We start from the raw sequence: 23914 nt of genomic DNA, 5'->3' as shown, positions 1-23914 counted from the left end.
GGAACACTGTATGAGGATTGAATTGTGAGAAAAATGTGACTTCGAAGAATAGGCAGAGGCCAGGCACAATGGCTCACCCCCTGGAATCTCAGCACTTTGGGAGGCTTAGGTAGGGGAATTGCTAGAGACCAGGAGTTTGAGACCAGCCTGGACAATATAGTGAGACTCTGTCTCTACAAAAAATAATAAAAAAGCACATGTGGTGGTGTGCTTCTATAGTTCTACCTACTTGGAAGATTGAGGTGGGAAGATCGCTTGAGCCCAGGAGTTTGAGGCTGTGGTGAGCTGTGATGTCAGCACTCCACTGCAGCCTGCATGACAAGAGTGAGACTTTGTTTTGTTAAAAAGGTGGGGGGCAGTGAGTAGGTAGTATTTCTAATGGTTGTAGGTTCTGGTTATACTTTGAGATGTTTCTTTTTTTATATTTTCCCTGGCCCTATCTCCAGACTTTATGACTCATTCATTAGCTGTGAGACTGCAGATAAATAACTATGAATGAAAGTATCAATGTTTATAAGTTGGATTTACTTTTAGGAAAGAATTGAATGTAATTCAAAGTTTTCTCTATAATAACAACTTTACTTCTTATGTGGATCTGGTATGCTTTCTTGATTGGTAAGACAAAGTGGGTTGCAATAGCAAACCTAGCTTAGAAATGTGCATAATAGAGGAGAGGATACTCCTGTGAGAGGGAGAGCATACCGTGGTCAAAAAGAGTCATAGAGCCATTGTTTTACACTATTTTCTGGGGTTAATTTTTGACCCATAGTAGTAAACCTAGTTATGATTGTTTATCCTACTATATATGCTTTACAGACAGAAACATCTGCAGTGGGCTAGGGTTTTCTAGAACTCAGACAACTGCTTTTGGCCAGTTGAACATTGTGGGTGCTTCCCTAGGATTGATCCCAGCTCTGAGGCTTTTCCTTGCCATTAGTCATTTGCTAGTATAAAAAATTCTGTGCATGGTGATGATGTGGTGGGTAGGTGGAAAAATGGTGTTTCTTTTTTTTTAACCATAAATTTCTTTCTTTTTTTATGTTGTTGGTTATGGGTTTATATTACCACTTTTAAGGAAGGAGAGGGCACAAACTAGTTTTGAAAAATATTAGTATTGGCTTGGTGCCTGTAGCTTAGGCGGCTAGGGCACCAGCCATATACACTGGAGCTGGCAGGTTTGAATCCAGCCTGGGCCAAAACATAGCTGGGTGTTGTGGCGGGCGCCTGTAGTCCTAACTACATGGGAGGTTGAGGCAAGAGAATCACTTGGGCCCAGGAGTTTGAGGTTGCTATGAGCTATGATGCCACAGCACTCTACCCTGGGCAGCGACAGCTTGAATCTCTGTCTCAAAGAAAAATGTTAGTATTGTAGCTAAAAGTGATATCCCTCTGTTCTAATGCTAGGAAAAAGTGACATTTCTTTAATTCTGAGACCTAGCTCAATTTATTGCTTGTGTTTATCACCCTCTGGTATTCTACACCATTGGCTGGCTTTGGATCTGTATTTTCATTGCTGTTGGAGATAAGAAATGCCTACTATTATGAAAAACATCTTTTATCCTGAAAGAGAGGTGCAGTTAATCTGTTTTGTAATACACCCCTCCCAGTCCACGGTTTTTCTTTGCTTGGTTTCAGTTAACCCATGCTCAGTTGTGGTCTGGAAATACTAAATGGGAAATTCTCAAAATAAATAAGAAGTTTTAGATTGTGCGCTATTCTGAGTAGTGTGATGACATCTTCTGCCATCTTGCCCTGGACGTGAGTCATCCATTTGTCTAGTGGATCCATACTGTGTATGCTGCCCACTTGTTAGTCACTTAGTAGTTATCTAAGTTATCCGACAGACTACTGCGATATTGTAGTGCTTGTGTTCAAGTAAACCTTATTTCACTTAATAGTGGCCCTGAAAGGCAAGCGTAGTGATTCTAGCAATTTGAGAAAAAGAGAGAAACTTCTCACAAGCTGTATTTTACAGCTTCTCCCACCAAAGAGAGAAGCTGTAAAGTACTTCCTCTAAGTGAGGCAGCGCCTGTGGCTCAAGGAGTATGGTGCTGGCCCCATATACCAGAGGTGGTGGGTTCAAACCTGGCCCCAGCCAAAAGCTGCAAAAAAAAAAAAAAAAAAAAAAGTACTTCCTTTAAGTGAAAAGGTGAAAGAAAGTTCTCAACTTAATAAGGAAAGAAAAAAAATATACTACAGTTCATCACAAGAAGGGTGAGTATAGTATAATAAAACATTTTGAGGGCCAGAGAGAACACATTCACATAACTTCATTTATAATATAATTGTTCTTTTTTTTATTGTTGTTAATCTCTTACTGTGCCTAGTTTGAAAATTAATCTTTAGCATAGGTATATATATATATATAGGGAAATATGGTTCAGTTCTATTTGAGGCTTCACTGTGGGTCCTTGAACACTATCCCCAGGGATGAAGGAACTGCTGTATTTTTTGATGTCTCTTTTCCCCCAAAAAGGACTGAGGAATCATTTATAAACATATATTTAAAGTTCATTAGAGATTAGGCAGGCGAGAAATAGTATGTATTCTTGTGGGGAAGAATCCTTGTGCCCTTAAGACTATACCTTCTGCCAAGTGTATACTGTTACATAATAAGGTACTAAAGTTGAATACGGATTTTATAGTAGTGTTTGTAGGGGAAACTAGGAAAGTACAATTAGCAATTCACTTATCAATACTGAACTTACTTTCTTTTTGTTTTTCTTCTTGTGAGACAGATTCTCACTCAGTTGCCCTGGGGTTGAGTACCATGGCATCATAGCTCACAGCAACCTCAAACTCTTGGGGGGCTCAAGGGATCGTCTTGTCTCAGCCTCCTGAGTAGCTGGGACTACAGGTGCCCGCCACAAACACCTGGCTATTTTTTCTATTTTTAGTAGAGATGGGATCTTGTTCTTGCTCAGGCTGATCTTTAACTCCTGAGCTCAGGTAGTTATTCTCCTCGGCCTCCCAGAGTGCTAAGGTTACAGGTGTGAGTGACCACACCTAGCCTTAATACTGAACTTGAAAAAATCAAAAAGTATTGAACTTTCTTTTTGAATTAAATATCCCCCCAATCCTTTGGTTTCCTTAAGGGTTAAAAGAAGAAAGAATGAAAAAGATAAAGGAAAAATGTAATTTTTTTCCTTGTCAATGTATGTTTCCTTACACTGCCCTTGTTGACTGCTGTACGCTTTAATAATAAGGGCACCATACTTTTCTCTGTCATGTTGTATGTCATTCTGTTTTTAAGTTTTGTCTTCTCTGCATGATTGTTATTTCACAATAACAGTGTGAGAACAGAGTCTGTTTGACTTACTGTTGAGTCTAGTATACCTATCTAGCACAATGCCTGCTACATAACAGCTACCCAGTAAGAAATAATCGTATTACTTGTAAGACCAAATTTGAATAGCGTATTACATCTCTAAGGCAGTTAAGCACTCCCTGTTTGGCCAGGTATTTAGGATTTCTGTTGTATTACACATTTCTTAATGATATTTATAGTAGCGCAATAGAATTTTCTTTGTTTCTACCCTACAACACATTCCTACCTTGAGAGAGCATGGATTTTTTTTTTTTCTGTATTTCTTCAGTGTCTCATAATGTCTGATATGTTATATCTGTAGTAAATGTTCAAAGGCAGGCTACAACCTTTTTCATTTAAAAATGATAAGATTGTTATGTTTTGTTGGTGTTTTTCTGGAGTGAACTGTTCATATTCGTTAACCCTTTTTGTCCAGAAGGAAGAGAGAGCATATTGGCATTGTTGGGTAGGTTTCATTTCTCTTACTTGCTTATATGAGATAGGCAAAATAGATAGTATTCATATTTTACATATGAAAAAACTGAGGCTCAGAGGGTTTTGTGGCTTTGTTACGATTTCACAGTTATCAGATAGTAGAGCTGGAACTTAACTCCAGGTTTGTTAAGTACATGAGTTTTATTTTTATCCTGAGTTTTAAAAACTTTTTTATGTTTTTACAATTTTTAAAATCAAAGTTTGCCTTTAAAGTTACAGTGTTTAAATCAGGGGTCCTCAAACTTTTTAAACAGGGGGCCAGTTCACTGTTCCTCTCAGACTGTTGGAGGGCCGGACTGCGAGCTGCAGGACGAGTCGGCTGCTAAGCAGGACAGGCAGCGGCCCCCAAAACACCCAGCGGGCCGGATAAGGCGTTCCAGATAAATGTCCTCAGTGGGCCGCAGTTTGAGGACGCCTGGTTTAAATATTAGAGATATTAAAATGTGAAACCAAAAGCAAAACTGGACATAAACTTGAGTGAATGTAGTAGCTTTTTTTTAAAATGGAGTTACAATGTCTTATTCCAGGGTTAAAGCAATGTAAAACAAAAAAGAATTCTTTTTATTTTTTATTTCAGATTAACATAAGGGTACATAGGATCAGGTTACTCTATTTGCTTTTGTTAAGTAGCATCTGAGTTGTAGTCGAATCCTTCCACCAGAAGGTATACCATATACATTATTATACTGTTAGTTGGGAGCTTACTGAGCTGAGCTCCCTTTCCTCTTCCCCCTCCCACTTTCCTTAACCCCCTACCTGATTTTGAACAAAACAAAAAAAAATTCTTACAGAAACCATGTTGGTTTGGTTTATTTTGGTTTTGTTCAACATATCTGACTAAATTCCTTTGCATGTTTTTTCTGCAAACTAAAAAACAGATTTATACATTACATTTATAAATCAAATATAAGCCAAACTAAAGCCAATAGAAAAATTAAAAGTAACATTAATATGATTGATACTATGTTGTCATAATGAATCACTCAACTAATATTAGGGTTATGATAGCTCGGGTTTCTTTTCGCATACCTTTATTATATGCTGCTTGACTTCATTCACCACAGTTTTTTTCTATTAGAACTTATCTGGGCTCAGTGCCTGTGGCTCAAGCAGCTAAGGCGCCAGCCACATACACCCAAGGTGGCCGGTTCGAATCCAGCTTGGGCCCACCAAACAACAATGATGGCTGCAACCAAAAAATAGCCGGGCATTGTGGCAGGCACCTGTAGTTCCAGCTACTTGGGAGGCTGAGGCAGGAGACTCGCTTGAGCCCATGAGTTGGGGGTTGCTGTGAGCTGTGATGCTATAGCACTCTACCCAGGGAGATAGCTTGAAGCTCTGTCTCAAAAAAAAAAAAAGAACTTATCTGAAACTCTGTTTTATACATTATCTCATTTGGCTTTTTGTACTCTTGGATAATGAATAATTAAGTGGCTTTGCTTGGCATTAGTGTAGTTGTGAAGGTAAATGTGGGAGTTTGCAGTGTGTGTCGGTATTTGGATACAGAGTCATCAAAATATGAGAAAAATAAGAATGTTTTAATGCCATTTCTCAAATTATAGAAATTTTAAAAATTTTCCATAAGGACTTCTGGGATTCCAGAGAGTAAATATGGACCCCAGTTGGAAAGGTATACTTTATGTAAGTCAAATCTCATTTTAATTATGTTAGATAACTATATAGTTGAATTATCATTTTGAACTCATAAACTAGATAAAATTTTCAAGTAATCACAGTTGAAAAGTATCTTATTCCTGTCTTAGTTGTTTATATTTTATTTTATTATTTTATTTGGTTATTTTAGGTCACTGTCAAACTTACAACTTATGAAAATCAGAAATTTCATACTTAAGTTTTAAGTTTGACAGTTGGTATCGCTGACGTTTCACTTTGATACTTCTTGTTTTATTTTCATTGTGAAGGTGCGTCCTCTTTCTTTCAAACAAGTTTTGGCTTGTGATTATCTTTCAAAAATTTTGGAGCAATTTTTGCAAAACCATGGATAAGTAAAAAATTTTTGTTATTTTCACATATGAGTTCCATTGTGGGACCAGTACAGTGCAGACAGCTTCAAATATTAACTAAGTGTTTGAGAAGGATATGGCTAATGAACACATAATATGTCAATGGTTTGAGAAGTTTTATCTTGGTGATTTTAATCTTGAAAATGAGCCATGTGGGTGACCTGAGAACAAGGTAGATAATGATGAGGTGAAAGCTGTAGTGGAAGTGAATCTATCTCAACCTAGGTGTGAATTAACAGTAAGATTGATGTTACTATTCCCATATTGGACTGTTTGAAACAAATTGGCAATGTAAAGAAGCTGGATAGGTGGGTTCTGCATGAATTAAACGAGTGCCACAAGAGAAATAGCCTTAAAGCTTGCCTCTTTTTGCTGTCAGGACATAAAGGTGAACTACCCTGTATTGTTATATGTGATGAAAAATGGATTCTTTATGACAATTGGAAACATTTGATACAATGGTTGGATAAAGATGAAGTGCCAAAATACAGTCAAAAACTGAATATTCAACAAAAAAAGGTTAGTGGTGTCTGTTCGGTGCTCTAGCGGTGGTATTGACCACTACTACAGCTTCATAAAGGTTGGTCAGTCATTATGGTAGATGTCTACTGCAGACTACTGGATGAAATGATGAGGATGATTTTGATTAAGTAGCTGAGATTGGTTAATAGAGACAGGACAATACTCTTGCAAGTAAACACTGAACTACAAGTCGCACAAACAGTGTTGCTGAAACTACAAAAGCTGGACTTGGAAACTCTTTCATCCACTGTATTTATCAGAGCTTGCACTAACTCACTACCACTTCTTCCAAGATTTGGACTTCTTGCAAGGAAAAATATTTAATTCTCAACAAGTGGTGGAAAATGCCTTTTGTGATTTCATAGCTACTCACTCTTGTAGGAGATAAGCTCCCCTTGCTCAGACATGGCAGTTCACTTCAATGTGCTCCTCCAGGAGATTGGTTCTGAGAAACATTTCTTTGAAGATGGAGCTTCTGTACCTGCCTATAGATATGCAGAAATATGCAGAAAGGTCTCTCTAAAAGGAATTGTGGAGAATCAGCCGGGGTCGCAGCTGGGGGTGTATATACCGGTTCCGAGCATTGGATTCTATTCTCTGCCTTCTTTCTTCATTAACATCATAATCCCTAGTTCGATTTGGGCTAGCAAGGACAGACATCCAGTCTCTCTTATGTTTTTACTCTAAACAAAATCAATTGTATATGTGTTCCTCAGCCTTCACACTAAATTGTAATCTTAAATGGTAGCTTCCTAATGTTACTTGACTTCTTTTTATATGTGTTAAATTCTTACTGAATGTTTGAAAGTATATAAGGTAATCAGTAAAGTTTAGCCAGGCCGCTGACCAGAGCGAGTCTCAGCCTCCCTTCAATTATCATCCTGTCTGCAGTCTCCGATCAGAGGCTCTAAAGAACACACCATCACACTCTCCAGGCTTCTTTGCCACTGGCATGAGCAAGCTACTGTTAAGAAGGCAAAACTGGGCTCAGCGCCTGTGGCTCAAGCAGCTAAGGCGCCAGCCACATACACCTAAGGTGGCGGGTTCGAATCCCCAGCCCGGGCCTGCCAAACAACAATGATGGCTGCAACCAAAAAATGGCCAGGCGTTGTGGTGGGCGCCTGTAGTCCCAGCTACTTGGGAGGCTGAGGCAGGAGACTCGCTTGAGCCCAGGAGTTGGAGGTTGCTGTGAGCGTGATGCCATGGCACTCTACCCAGGGGGATAGCTTGAGGCTCCGTCTCAAAAAAAAAAAAAAGAAGGCAAAACTGTGCCTATAGTTTAGATGCATAGCTTGATTAATTGTACTGCTTCTTGTTTGAGATATAATAAACTAAGTGTTTAATTTGAAATCTGATGTTTCATATTTAATGACTTAATAGTTGCCATTTCTTTAGGCTCCTCTTGGCTTTGACAGTTTCTCAGACTTCCCTTGTTTTGGTGATCTTAGATTTGAAGAGTACTGGTCAGGTGTATTGTTGGATGTCTATTGTTACATATCTTATATTTCTCTCATGATTAGATTGGGGTTATGGGCTTTTCAGAGGAAGATCATAGAAGTACCATTTTTTCACATCATATAAAGAATCATACTCTTCCCTCCTTGAGGATAGTGTATCTACATAAAGGAGGTCTTATAAAGAGGAGACTTATCTTTTTTTCTTCTCCATTTTTAATTTATTATTATTATTTTTTGAGACAGAGTCTCACTATGTCACCCTTGGTAGAGTGCTGTGGCGTCACAGCTCACAGCAAACTCAAATTCTTGGGCTTAAGTGATTCTCTTGCCTCAGCCTCCCAAGTAGCTGGGACTACAGGCATCTGCCACAATGCCTGGCTATTTTTTTGTTGGAGTTGTCATTGTTTAGCAGTCCTGGGCTGGGCTTGAACCAGGAACCTCGGTGTATGTGGCTGGCACTCTACTCACTGAGCTATGGGCGTCAAGCCTCTTCTCCATTTTTTTAAAACACTGCTTTAGCTTCATTCCATAGATTTTTTGGTATGTTGTATTTTCATTTGCCTTTTGATTTCTGCTTTGACCTAGGATTTTAAAAAAAAGTACATTAGAAGATTAATATCCAGATATTTGAGAATTTCCCAAATGTTATTGGAGAACATTTTGTATGTTTGAACCTTTTCAAAAGTTTTAAAAGTTACTTTATCATGGTTTAGATCAATGATTCTAAACCTGTGGGTTGCGACTCACAGGAACTATATTAAGGGGCCGTGACATTAGGAAGATTGAGAACCACTGGTTTAGATAGTCTGTTGGTGAGTGTTCTTTGTGTGCTTTAAATGGATGTGTATTTTGCCACAAAAATATCAGTTAATTCAGCTTTCTTTTCTGTGTTTCTTAAGCCTTCTCTACTGATTATATGCATGTATCTACTTTCATCAGTCTTTGTAAGAGGGTTATTGAAATCTTTGAATGTAGTTGTGGTTTTGTGTTTTCTTTCAGCTCTGTTAGTTTTTACTTAATGTATTTTGAATCTCCTGTTAGCTAGATAAATGTTTAGGATTATTCCCTTGATGGATTGATTTTTATTTAATTGATATAAAATGATCCTCTTTATCTTTGGTCCTATCCTTAACCTTTAGAAACCACTAATCTGAGGGAATCATGTAACATGCATATATCCTTTTGATACTAGAATAATTTCTTTGTGGTTCATCTAAAGTGAAGTATTGTGTCTGAAATCCACTTTTTATTTTAATACCGCTTCTCTAGTTTTCTTTTGATTAATATTAGGATGGTATTTTTTTTGCTTTTAACTTGTGCCTGTATGTTTAAAGAGAATTTCTTTTCTTTTCTTTTCTTTTTTTTTGCAGTTTTTGGCCGGGGCTGGGTTTGAACACACCACCTCTGGCATATGGGGCTGGCACCCTACTCCTTTGAACCACAGGTGCCACCCTAAAGAGAATTTCTTAATAGTTCAGTCTTGCTTTCATATTTTGCTGTTTAATTTTTTTTCTTTTTTTTTTTTTTTGTAGAGACAGAGTCTCACTTTATCGCCCTTGATAGAGTCCTGTGATGTCACAGCTCACAGCAACCTCCAGCTCTTGGGCATAGGTGATTCTCTTGCCTCAGCCTCCTGAGTAGCTGGGACTACAGGTGCCCACCACAATGCCTGGCTGTTTTTTTTTTGTTGTTGCAATTTGTCTGGGACCGAGTTTGAACCCACCACCCTCATTATATAAGGCTGGCACCCTACCCACTGAGCCACAGGCACTGCCCCATGTTTAATTCTTTTAACAAACTTTTTATTTTGACATAATTCTAGCTTCACAGGAAATTGTGAAGAAATATTCATGGAGATTCTACTGTACACTCTTTACCTAACCTCCTTCAGTGTTAGCATCTTGCTTAACTACAGTACAATATCAAGACCAGGAGATTGACCTTGGTCATGCTTATTCAGACCATGTGTGTATGTACTCATTTGTGCACATGTGTATAACACTATGCAGTTTAATCAGGTATAATTTCTATAACTACAGCCATAATCAAGATACTTTACTGTCACCACAAACTCCTTTGTGCCGTCCCATTACAGTCTATCAATACTCTCATCAGTCTCCCATCTTTAACCTTTGGGAACCACAAATTTGAGGGGATCATGCAACATGCATACATTCTTTTGATACTGGGATAATTTCTTTGTGCTTCATCCAAAGTATTATATCTATCAGTAGTAGTCTTTCTATTTATGAATAGTATTAATTTCTTTACCCATTCACTAAAGAACATTGGTTAGATTCCAGTTTTTGACTTTTTTTTTTTTTTTTTTTGAGACAGAGCCTCAAGCTGTCCCCCTGGGTAGAGTGCCGTGGCATTACAGCTCACAGCAACCTCCAACTCCTGGGCTCAACCGAGTCTCCTGCCTCCGCCTCCCAAGCAGCTGGGACCACAGGCGCCCGCCACAACGCCCAGCCATTTTTTCTTTTGGTTGCAGCCATCATTGCTGTTTTTGGCGGGTCCGGGCTGGGGATTCAAACCCGCCACCTTAGGTGTACGTGGCTGGCGCCTTAGCCAGTTGAGCTACAGGCACCGAGCCAGTTTTTGACTTTTATAAATAAATTGCTGTGAACATTAGCATGAAAGTTTCTGCTTGAAATTTTTGATTTTCTCTGGGATGAGTGTTTGGGAATGTAAACCCAGTGTTTGCTGGGTTGTATGCTAAGTCCAGTTTTAGTGTTTGAAGAAACTGCCAAACTATTTTCCAGAGTGGCCATACCATTTTGTATCCTTACCAGCAGTGTGTGAATGGTATAGTTTCTCTGCATCCTTGCCAGCATTTGGTATTACCACTATTTTTAATTTTAGTTATTCTGATAGATGAATAGTGATGATTGATTGTGATTTTCATTTGCATTTCTCTAATAGAGAATTAAGTTGAATATGTTTTCATGTACTTATTTGCCATTTGCATATCTTCTTTATGAAAATGTCTGTTCATGTCTTTTGTCCATTTTCTAATTTGATTATTTTTTAAACATTGAATTTTGAGAAGTTCTTTGTATCTTGTAGTTACAAAATCTGCTGTTACAGGTTAATCTGACTGGTGTCCTTGTGAAGCATAAGTTGAGTTGGACCTGGGGTTTGCTGTTACCTCTGTGGGATGGATCAGGTCATCTTCCAGTGTGGTGGTTGTAGAGTCAAGGTCCTTGAATGACCTGGGATTTTCTGGCTGCTGACAAAAGTGGATTGGCCTGCCTGGTTATGCACTGGTTGTGGTTTTCTTCCACCCCTCCCCGCCCACATGTCTGGTGGTGGTTCCACATTGGAGGTTGAGGTCTCTCTAGTGCCCAGTCCAGGGTATATTGGGTATTTAAAAAAAAAAAATAAAAAACTCAGGGAACTCACTATGAGGTCTGACAGTTAAGTTTACAAACTTATCCTAGGACAAATGTTGTATACCTCTTTGCTGAGTATCACTACAGTGACCTTGGCCATCTGGTGTCCATAGTAATATTTAGTAATGAGGTATGTAGTGCTTTTCCTAGGATGACTTTGTGAACTTAATTATCTGACCTCATTTGTTGCCTTTTTTCAAGTCTTGGGGATCCCTGCCTCCTCCTTTCCAGCTTTCAGAGTCCTTTTATAGTTGCCTTTTGAATAATTTCATGGATGTTTGTCTGTGGAAGGGAGTAGCAGGGAAAAGCAAGGGTATGCCTCCTTATTCTGGAACTACAAGCTGGTCTCTGCCTTTTATTTTTAGTTGGGATGTTTTGAATGTGATGACTGATATAGTTTGGTTTGAGTCTATCATCTTGTTATCTGTTTTCTATTTGTTCCATATGGTTTTTTGTATTTTGTTATTTTTCTTTGTTTCTACCTTTACTGGGTTAATGGAGTTGTTAGGATTCCATTTTTTTCTTTTTGCTAGCTTATTTTAGCTATGGTTGTTCTGGTTTTTCCTTTTTAAACTTTTTATTTCAGAATATTAGGTGGTGTACACATGTATTATTTACATATTTTGTTTTCGTACAGATTGAGTCAAAGTTATAAGTGTCCCATTCATCCAAATAGTGTGTGCTGTACTCAACAGGTGTGAGTTTACCCCTTTGCCCCCTTTTCTGGTTTTTGAGACAGGGTCTCATTCTGTTTCCCAGATGTCCCAACCAATTTATTTCATAATATCTTTTTTTTTTTTTTTGAGACATGAGTCTGACTCTGTTGCCCCAGGCTAGAGTGCCCTGGCATCAGCCTACCTCACAGCAACCTAAAACTCCTAGTGTAAACGATCCTCCTGCCTCAGCCTCTGGAGTAGCTGGGACTACAGGCACTGACCACAATGCCTGGCTAGTACTTCTATTTTTAGTAAAGAGGGTGGTCTACCTCTTGTTCATTCTGGTCTCAAATCCCCTGAGCTCAAGTGATCCTCCTGCCTTGGCCTCTGAGAGTGCTAGGATTACAGTTGTGAGCTACCTCCTTAGGCCTGAATGTCTGGTAACTTTGGATTAGATGCCAGACAGTATGAATTTGACCTTGTTGGTTTCTGGATTTTACTGTTTCATTTTAAGGTTTTTTTGGCATGCTGTGGAATCATCATAGTTCACAGCAACCTCAAACTCTTGGGCTCAAGCAATTAATTCTCTTGTGTCAGCCTCCCTACTGTAGGCGCTGGCCAGGATGCCTGGCTAGTTTTTCTACCCCCACCCCAGTAGAAATGGGGTCTCTCTTTCTTGAGAGGATTTTAGGTGTGAGCTACAGCTTCACTTTAAGTATTTTTGAGCTTTGTTCTGAGATGCATTTAAGTTACTCTGAAGTAGTTCAATGCTCTTGAAGCTTGCTTTTATACTTTGTTCGGTGGGAACAGAGCAGCCTTTAGTCTTGGGCTAATTTTGCTGAAGTACTGAGGCAATATCTTTCTGAGGATTCTTGTATTATGGCACAAGAATCATAATGCAAGTAGCATCTGAGGATTCTTGTGGCATAATACAAGAATCCTCAGATTCTACTTGTATTATGAAGTTTATACATGCTGACTTGTACAAAAAGAACTATTTTTGGCACTGTTTAAGCCAGGTGGATTATTTCTATTGTTTGTTGCTGGTGGTTCTAGGGTAATTCCATTCCTTCCCTTTTCCTTTTTCGTTTCTCCCCTAGGGTAATTTCTTCATCTCCATTTGCTCATTATTACTATCTCTGTCCTTTCTGCCTTGGCCTACCCAAATTCTCAGTTACTTTTTGACTCTGGCACACAACACTTTGTTTTAACTGTGTTCCCTTACCTTTGCCTTTGCATGGGAACTCCCTCTAGGCAGTAGGCAGTAAGCTAGGGCAGAAGTAGGGGGTTACCTCATTTGTTTATCTTTTCTCAGAGATCACTGCCTTGTATTACTTACTGTCTGATGGCTGAAAATGTTTCATGTATTCTGCTTGGTTTATTGGTTGATGGGGCAGGGTAAATCTGGTCCTCTTTATTCAAGGTGACGAGAAGCAGAAAGAAATTCTTGATCAATTTGTAGTTTTGACTTTGTGTCAAAAAATCTACTTTTGCAGACTACTTCTTGTTTTACCTTTATTGTAGGAATATCTTATTTGCTGAAATTTGGGTAGTTTGTGACATATAGTGTATTTACTGTACCATAAAAGGGAAGAAGGAATGGCATAGGAATAAAAGGATCAAGTGCCACATAGAGTCAGTGTCCTAATGTGAATACAAATATTTCTGGTTTTGAGATAAAACCAAATTTATATATGGTTAATGCATACTTTAGTTCAGTTTTTAACAATTAAATGTTTCTTGTGCTTGAGACATGTGGGTTTATAGTTTTCACTTAATTTATGAAATGTTTTGCTTCTCTGTCTTGCAATATTTTGTTTCTCTCCTCCTCATTCCTCTTCTACCCTCTTTCTGGTTATATGGATATTAGGCTGTCTGAAGTTGTTTCTTTGCGTATTGCTGCTCTGTTCATTTTTTTCTAGTCTTTTTCCTTGCTGTGTCCCATTTTGGATTATTTATATTGCTGTGACTTCAAGTTCACTAATTTTTGTATTCCATTAGAACACTGTGTCCCACTAGGTTTTAATTGAGTTTTAAAACAAAGGAGTTCTGTGGATCAAATGTATTTAAGAAATTTGGGAGTAAAGAAAGTTAAATCTCTATTGTAGTGTGTCTCAAAACTGGTAATGTAATGAATTTTATGAATGACTGGTGAACCATTGTTGACCTATTCAATCACTGGACTTTAATGATTCTTTCCTGAAAGTCTTTAGAGGTGTATTGTTATTAAATGTTTAAGCATGCTTTGATACTGTTTACATAAAGCTTTTTGTTTGTTTGTTTGTTTTAGTGACAGAGACTCAATGTGTTGCCCTGGGTAGAGTGCTGTGGCATTACAGCTCACAGCAACCTTCAGCTCTTGGGCTTAGGCGATTCTGTTGCCTCAGCCTCCCAAGTAGCTGGAACTATAGGCACCTGCCACAACACCCAGCTATTTTTTGTTGCAGTTTGGCTGGGACCAGGTTTGAACCTGCCACCCTCAGTGTAAGGGGGGCTGGCGCCCTGCTTACTGAGCCACAGGTGCCACCCTACATAAGATGTTTTTAATTATCATGGGGTAGTTTAGGTGGATTCAAGAGTTCATATTCTTACTAATTCTATCAATTCCTCTTGGTAGATATATAGACACTTTTCAATCTTTTGTTAGTACAGTCTTATATATGTTTTATATGATGTGTACAAAATAAATTATTTTTAGGACTAATTCTTAGAATTGTTTGATTACAGGAGGTTGAACATATACATAATAATGCACATATATACATAGTCATTATTTTCATATTTTTTCCATTGAAGTTGTTGTCAGTTTGTATTCATACCACTTTGAAAGTCTGTTTAGAGAATTTTGATGAATTTTCTCTAGTTGCCCTCCAGTTTGTTCTTCTACTTTGTTTGTCTGCTTACTGTTCCTACCAAACTATTCCTTTCAAGCCTAATAAATTTTGAGGCAATCTAGAATAGTGATTACCATGTGGACTCTGGAAGTTGTGTTTTTTCATCCCTGACATTGCCATTTACTAGCAATTTGACTTTGGAAATGTCACTGTGCCTCAGTTTCCCTGTCTGTACAATGGGAGAATAGTGGTACCCCAGTCAATGGCTCTTGCAATTAAATGAGTTAAATGCATTTAATGTCTAGTTCTAATAGATGCTATGTGAGCATTATCTAATGTTATCATTGCATTTTTAAGTTCATGAACAGGTCCACTACTGTTTACTGCCCATTAATATTTCTTTTTCTATGAGTTGCGATTAGTCTTTTCTTTAAATTATACACATGCACAAACTAAGGCACAATGACCTTTCCAAGGTCAAATTGCTAGTAAATGGCAGTGTCAGGAATGGAAAAACACAACTTCCAGAGTCCATGGTAATCACTATTCTAGATTACCTCTAGTAGTGCAAAGTAGTGCATGTGTATAGTTGAGGGTAAAAAGAAAGAAATCATATAAAGCTTATAAAAACAGTAGCTCCCATCTCTTTTCCATTTTCCCCTCTATAGTTTCACTTCTTTATGCTAATCATATTCACCTTTATGTCTAATATGCTTTTGCTACTACTTCTTAATTTTTGATTTTTAAGTATTTTTTATTGATCTTTCTCACCCCACTCATGGAAGGTGAAGATTTGGCTTACTTTATTCCCCACTGTCCTACTATACTCTTAGATGTGTACATTGTGACTATATAAAGTCTTCAGTAAAACTTGGTTTCTTCTGAATGTAATACTTTTAGTTTGATTATTTTTCTCTGTATTTATCACTAATTTTTATTCAATCCCTAACTTTTCAGTTGTCCCCCTAATTCTGATTATCTAAATTGCCTCTCAGGATGTCAAGGTACATGAAGAAGTTAGTCAGTTTTAATTTTTCTAAAGAAACATATTCCATAGCCTAAAGGAAACTATTCTGTAGTCTGTTCAGGTTGCTATTTCAGGCTGCTATAGATTACATGGCGTAAACAACAGACATTTATTCCTCATGGTTCTGGAGCCTGGGAAATTCAAGATCAAGGGCCATGTTCTGTTTAATAGATGGCTGTCTTCTCACTGTGTCCTCTCATAGTGAAAAGGGCAAGGGAACTTACTTTAAATATTTTTAAAAGGGTACTCATTTTATTTGTGAGCGCTCCACCCTCAAAACCTTCCCAAAGACTCCCATCTACTAATAACTATATCACATTGGAAGTTAGGATTTCAGTGGATACGTTTAGTCTGTCAGTCTTCTAACTTGCTCCATTCTGGACTGTTCCCCCCCACCACCCCCGCATATATATTAACATATTTTACAGAGGAAGGCTCCTTCACTACCTAACATTTTATAGCTTGCTTCTTAACAGTAATATATCTTGGATTTCTTTCCATGTTAGTATATTAGGTCTTCATTGTACAGTACTCACCCTAGATAAAAGAAAACTTGTGTTCTGTCAAAAATCTATACATAAATGTTTATACCAGCTCCATAACTGACAGAAAGAACAATACAAATCTCCTTCAACAGGTAAATAGATAAAATTGATACATATTGTTCAGTAAAACTAATAGTAATAGCAGGCTGTCAATACAATATGAAGAACTTGGATGGGTCTTCATAACATTATGTGGAGTGAAAAAAAACAGTCTCAAAAGGTTATATACTGTATGACATGGAGACGGATTAGCAGTTGCCAGGGGTTATGGGTTGGAGGAGGGTGTGATTTTCAAAGTGTTAGTGGCCTTCCTGTGGAAGTTTTCCCAAGTTTTTGTTGATCTCTGGGAGAAGAGAATTTCTGGGCCCACCATGTAAGCCAAGCAAACAACAATATTTTTGCTTTTTTAATTGAAAGTGAAAGTAGAGAGAGAGGGAGGGAGGGGACTGGCAGCTCTAAGTGGATTTTGGTCATTTGAAGTCTTACTAATTGAGGGGAGGCATACTCAAGGCTAAGGGATTGGCTTTTACTAAGAATTTGGTAGTAATTCCTAGAGTTAGGTTTCCTCCCATTTTCATAGTTTATGTGGTTATATCAGAACTGTCATGATGATTTCAAGGGTAGAGAAATTTTAAACCACAATGTATGAATGATATTATAATTAGCCAGAGTTCATGTAAGGTAGCAAAGATAACTGACAAGTTGATTGAAATGGGTTCTTGCCTGTGGTTATCATCCCCTCCAGTTAGATTCTGTTTGAGGTTTGTTTAACATCTACATCTGCATCTGGTCTCAGCCCTGCCCCCTAGTCTCTCCTACTATAGCAAAGGGACAACATAAGCTGTGTATCCTGATTGTGGTATGTACACCAAAATCTATACATATGTTAACATTTATAGAACAGCATACTGAAAGAAAAAAGCCAATTTGACTGTGCTTTTTAAATAATAAATCATTTCAGGAAAATGACCAAAAGCATGTAAGAAATTTCGTAGCATTTATTAAAGAAAAACTGTTGAACTGCAGTAAAAATAGTAGGACTCAGGCATGTTCACCCACTCCCTAAATCCCTGCCTCATCAAGGTCTTTGGTGTGGTATTTCTGCCAGGGCAGGCAGAGAAAGGTGTGAAAAATAACAGCTTTGCAAGACAGAGGAGGCTGACTTGACTTGAAGCAGTGCAGTCATCCCTCAGTACTCCCTGCGGGTAACAGAATCCATGGATTTGGTTCCCTTATATAAAATAGTGTATTATTTGCATGAAACCTGTGCTATGCAGTCCTCCCATATACTTTAAATTATCTCTAGAATACTTACAATTAATAAAATGTAAATGCGATATAAGTAGTTACACTGTATTGTTTAGGAAATAATGGCAAGAAAAAAGTCTGTACATTTTTGGTACAGACATAACTATCCTCTCTTATTTCCTGTAAATAGTAGAACCTCCATATAAGGAGGTGAGACTACCTCCTTAAGTTGACCTAATTTTCATAGACTGGACATGTACCACATGTGCATATTGGTACAATAGGCCCGGTTCCTTATGTTGACTATGTCCATACGTTGACAAGTTTGTTACAGTCCTTTGGGTGATCACCTTACAGAGGTTCTAGTATATTTTTGATCTGCAGTTCGCTGAATCCATCGAGTATAGAAGCTATGGATATGGAAGGCCAACTGTATATGGGACACTAACAATCTGAACATCAAACAATTAAGGAAGTACAAAATCACAGATGCCTAAAACTGCAGTATTGGTGGGGGCAGTCATATAGCCAATTGGAAATTTTACTGGGTAATCTGAGAAATGACACAGCCATAACAGACCTTGATAAGCTTTTACATGTTCCTAAGCATCTGGAAAGCTGCACACACTCCAGAGAGACCAGAGATGTTTCTAGCTTGGCTCCATGTGAGGCTTTGCTGAAGCAGGATGTAAAAGAGTGGATTTGTAAACAGTTTAAACTTTGACAGATATGGTCCCAACAAACATATAGACTCGTTGGTAAAGGATGGAAGCCTTACTGGCTCAAGATGTTTATGAACAACCTCTGATTTGTCATTGGCTGGTCATTAAACTATGCCAACCCAGGGATGACTTCTAGGAAGCCAAACTTAAAAATTAAGAAAAATAAAGCAAACAAAACCCCAAAACAATGGAGACATCAGTGGTCACACACTATTGAGAAGACTACAGAATTAGTCCAGGCAAATCACAAAACAAACAGCAACCATAATGATCTGGGAGGTGCAGGGTCAGTATCTTGAGCTGTTACAATGTATTAATTGAAAATGTACAATTTTTAACAAAAATGAGATATTCAAAGAAATAGACATAAAAAAAGCTGGAGAAGTATTAAAGGAGACTAAACTGACAAGATAAGGTAATGTAAAATGTTTCTAAAAAGATCCTGAATTTTAAAAATGATAACTATAAATTATACTAGGAGAATGAAGAAATTTTAATATGGGGTACATGTTAGCTAACAGTATTGTCAATATTAAATTTCTGAAAAGTGATATAACTGCACTGTAGTTATTTTGGACAAGGCCTTTGCTCTTAGGAAATTTATGCTAGGATATTAAGGTAACTTTCAAGTGAATTAGTAAAAAATGTGGCAGGGGAAGGGGAGAGGGAAGAGAGGAAAGCCTGCACACAATGTGGCACAATGTTAACAATTGGTAAATCTGAGGTATTGTAGTATCCTTGCAACCTTTGTGATAGCTCCATATTTTTCAAAATAAAAAGTTAAGGAAAAAAACGTAGAAAAAATATCTAGCAGTGTGAGATTAATTAATTAAATTTTAGTACTTTTATATAGTGAAATATTCTAGACTGTCTGGAAAAAATGAAATGGTAATATTTTTTTATATTGGAGAGACCTCCAAGTAATAACAAGGCAAGCTACTGAACATTGTATACATTTTTATAAAAGTAAATACAACCACAAACACATGCAGACACACTAGGACAAACTAACAGAAATTGGTAATGGTAAAGAGATGGGGGAAGCTTTTGTTTTTTGTTTTATTTTACATTATAGCTTTCTTTACTATTTTAAATGTCTGTACATACTCACGTATTGCTTTTTAAAAATACATCATTAGTAGTTATCTGGGTGGTAGCTGGTGGGTATTTCATGTTTTCTTTATACTAAAAGGAAAAAAGAAAACTAAAAAAGGGTGGATAAAGGAAAAAAATTTCAGCAAGTCTCAAGTGTTCTCACTGAATACTTACAAATACTTGTTTTCTTTCAATATTATAATCATCAAGGACATTTTACTATACTGTAAATAGAAATGTAGGATTTTTTTTCCTTTAAAAGGGGTTGAAGGAATAAAGGAAGTATTTTCATTGTTTTAGGTTTTTCTGTTTAGGAATTTGCAACAGTAAGTTCATCACTGATACCTGTATGTACTTGGGTCTCTGACTTCATTCTTTAAGCATCCAAGTCACTCTATGAGATAGTATAGTTTTCAGTGCCCTCTTACTTGAGGAAAGCAAGAAATTAAGTAACTTGCTTCAGGTCTCATAGGTATCTAATAGCAGAAAATACCAGGTTGTACTCTACATAGCACTTCTAACAAGATAGCAAGTACCCTGTTAAGCAGTTTTAAACTGCAAGTAACAGTCTTATGGAAATCAGTTAAGTACATCAGGACCAGATTTTTCTTTAATGATGTTAATGCAAAAACTCCAAACTCTGTAAAATAATTTAAAGATGTTTTTTCAAAGCTGAATGTGTGTGATCACAGCCTGGAGGACATGGCCTTAAAAGGTCCTGAAAAAATGAGGACCTGAGGAGGCTGGGTTACAGTTTGGTTTTAATACATTCATGGAGACAGGAATTACATGTAGGTAATCAGTACATGGAAGGTGTATGTTGGTTTGGCCTGAAAAGGGGGTACATCTCCAAGGAGGATGGGTGTGGGATTACAGGTTATAGGTGTGTTCAAAGATTCTTCAGTTTGTCATTGGTTCAAGAGATAAAGCTTTGTGTAAAGGCTTGGAATTTTTTAAGTTAAAATAAGGGAGTCTTTTTTTTTTTTTTTTTTTTTTTGAGACAGCCTCAAGCTGTCACCCTGGGTAGAGTGCTGTGGCATCACAGCTCACAGCAACCTCCAACTCTGGGGCTCAAGCGAGTCTTCTGCTTCTGCCTCCCAAGTAGTTGGGACTACAGGTGCCTGCCACAACACCTGGCTATTTTTTGGTTGCAGCCATCATTGTTGTTTGGTGGGCCCGGGCTGGATTTGAACCTGCCAGCTCAGGTGTATGTGGCTGGCGCCTTAGCCGCTTAAGCCACAGGCGCTGAGCCAAAAAATAAGGGAGTTTTAATCAGAGATAAGCTACTCGACCTATATTGGACATAAAATGATCATTTTGGAAATTGATGGCCTGTGGGTAATTTTAACATTTGTCTTGGATGGCCTTAGGTACTGTTATTGACTTAATCTTATTAGCAATAAGATAAGAGAGTATCTCCAAAAAGGGGGAGAGGACATAAGGAGGCATGTCCTCCCTTCTGCTCATAGCTGGCAACTCAGTTTTAAGGTTTTAATTCTGGAGTCGTCTTGGCCAAGAGGGCTGCCTCTTCATTTGGCAGGAAGCTTAGGATTTGATTTTGGTTTACAATGAAATAAGTTATCAGATTGGATCTTACATTGAACAGATAAATAACATTTCACACAATTTTTTGTGTTTTACAAGGTCTGACATTAAGTTCACAAACTCATCCTAGAAAAAGTGCTACCTACCTCATTTCTGAGTATCACTGCGGTCACCTTCAAAGTACTCCCCTTGGGAAACAATGCACCATCACCAGTGCCTAGTCTACCCTTCAAAGCAGTTTGGAACTCTTTTTTCTAGAATGGCCATCTGAGCTGTCATTATATTACCCTTGATGTTTTGAAAGTCATCAAAATGTCTTCCTTTCAATATTCTCTTTATCTTCTGGTAAAGAGAGTCACTGAGGGCCAGATCATGTGATTAGGGGAGGGTGTTCCAATACAGTTGTTTGTTTACTGCCTAAAAACTCCTTCACAGACAGTGCCATTTGAGCTGGTGTGTTGTCATGCATGCGAGCCATGAGTTGTTGGTGAAAAGTTCAGGTTATTTTCATCTAACTTTTTCATGCAGCCTTTTTAGCACTTTCAAATAGTAAACTTGGTTAACTGTCCAGTTGGTACAAATTCATAATCCCTGTAATAGCAAAAAAGTTTAGCACCATTGTTTTCACTCTTGATTTGGACTGATGGAATTTTTGGTTGCAGAGAATTGGCTGACTTCCATTGTGCACTTTGATGCTTTGTTTCAGTGTCATATTGGTACACCTGTGTTTTGTCACCAGTGATGACATGACTCAAAACATTATCTTGCCTCTCGAAAAAGTCTTTGCATACTTTGACTCTCCTTTGGTTTTGATCACTGGTGAGCTCCTTTGGGACCATTTTTGCACACCTTTCTCATGCAAAGATTTTCAGTAAATTGATATTTACTTGGTCTGCTGTGCTTGTTACAGTCAGCTGATGATTTGACACACAGTTCAGTGAAGTTTTGCAATGTTTTTGTCAGTTATGCTTGTTACTGGCTGCCCTGAACTGTTTTCATCAGTGATGCTTTCTTTCCCCTCAGAAAAACGTTTAATCCATTTGTGCACTGAGGTTTCTTTGTGGCATTATCCCCATCAACTTGGACTAATATATGTCCCTGATTCCACTTACACTCTTGCCAAGTTTAACAAGAAATTTAATGTTTGTTCATTGCTCTGACATTCCTGTGATGGCACACAAAAGCATGCAATAGCAATAATGAATGCCACTTAGCAAGATACTGCCAGATGTCACCATGAACATAGCTGTGAGACACTGATATACCAAGGTCATGAAATCTTACTGAGTTGTTTGTATGGTGATTCCTATTGTAAGCACATGGAAAGTTTGCAAACTTAATTGTCAGATCTTGTATAACAACAGCTCTCACGGTCATTCTAGAAAAAAAGTTCCAAAATTCCCATGAAGGGTAGGCTAGGCGCTGGCATTGGTGCATAGCTTCCCAAAGGGAATACTTTGAAGGTGATCATAGTGATTGATATTCAGCAATGAGGTGTGTAGCACTTTTTCTAGGATGAGTTTGTAAGCTTAATTGTCAGACTTTGTACAGTATCAAAAAATTACATTCATTAATACCATCACCAGTATCATGAAAACCTTTAAACTTGGGGAAGCTGCCAGACTCACAGTAGTGTGGTGGATATAAACTTCCCAAAATTGTGATTTTTTTTTCCTGCTTAAAATCTCAAATTTGATCATTGGTAATAAATATTGTTAGCTCAATACATCCATTTCTGAGATGTCCTCTAAAAACCCAAGTCTAGGCCTCGTGCCATGGCTCATGCCTGTAATCTTAGCACTCTTGGAAGCCAAGGTAGGTAGATTGCCTGAGTTTACAAGTTGGAGATCAGGCTGAGCCTAAGAGTGAGACTTCATTTCTAAAAATAGCTGGGCGTTGTGGCAGGTGCCTATAGTCCTAGCTACTTGGAAGGCTGAGGCAAGAGAATTGTTTGAGGCCAAGAGTTTGAGGTTGCTGTGAGCTCTGATGCCATGGCACTCTACCTAGGGTGACAAAATGAAACTCTGTCTCCAAATTAAAAAAAAAAAAATCCAAGTCTGAATAAACCTATTGTTTTTAGTCATTCTTTCTAGTAAAAGTGGTATTCCATGAAAAATAGGCTAGTTCACTTAGCTTAATCACATATGCAGTTTCTCTCAATAGAATGAAACCATTGTACTTTTGTACTTCTGTGTGGGGCCCAAATGTTTTTAATAAAGTTTTCATTTCATCCCACAGATTATTAAAATAACATGTTCAATGATTCGCCTTTAATAACAAGATTTTTTTACCACTTCATTCAGGGTATTCTAAAATGAAACTGGCATTAAAAAAACTGCTTGGTTAGTAAAGAATGTTAGGACTACTGTTCCGTGTGGTGCCTCTGCCTTGATTCTTACTAAGATGTCAGCAGTTTTGCTCACCATTGGTTTTGCATTAGTATAAATGTCAACACAGTTAAAAAGAGAAATAACATTTTAGTATCATATTAATAATAAAAATAATTTTGACTCAATAGAATCTCCTAAGAGTGTTTCGGAGACCCCAGTTTTTTCTGAACCATGCTTTTGGAACAGCTGCCTTATAGGAATTATATGTATTTTTGAATTACTAAAGTCTAATTGATACTTCTTCCTTTCTCTTGGGCAATGCAAGATTCTTAGGGCCTTTACCCTCTCCTCATTCCAGTGTTATTGTATATATGAATGCTGTGCATGTGTTCAACATAAATTATTATTTTTAAGGTTATCACTCACATATTTAGCCATGCTTAACATTTTTTTCTGCTTGCTATTTCTTCCTGCATCTCAGATTTTTCTTTTGAGATCATTTTCTTTTCTACATGTGGGCCTACTATATTCATGTATGAAAATATCTTTATTATACCTTCATGAAGTATGTGTTGAAGTTCTTTTTGGGGGGGAGGGCTCGGCACCTGTGGGTCAAGTGGCTAAGGCGCCAGCCACATACACCTAAGGTGGCGGGTTTGAATCCAGCCCGGGCCCGCCAAACAACAATAATGGCTGCAACCAAAAAATAGCC

The 23914-nt window shown here is 37.8% G+C and overlaps 1 protein-coding gene across 13 annotated transcripts in view; it reads left to right on the top strand.

The window, feature by feature from the left end:
• Positions 1-23914, top strand: part of KDM6A (lysine demethylase 6A) — a 234202-nt gene that overhangs the window by 32706 nt on the left and 177582 nt on the right. The window lies entirely within an intron of this gene.

This window comes from Otolemur garnettii, unplaced genomic scaffold, assembly GCF_000181295.1.
Source record: "Otolemur garnettii isolate 467f Iridium unplaced genomic scaffold, OtoGar3 scaffold00009, whole genome shotgun sequence".
Lineage (NCBI taxonomy): Eukaryota > Metazoa > Chordata > Mammalia > Primates > Galagidae > Otolemur > Otolemur garnettii.
Note: the sequence above shows the minus strand (reverse complement) of the source record. Positions and strands in the feature narration are given on the sequence as shown.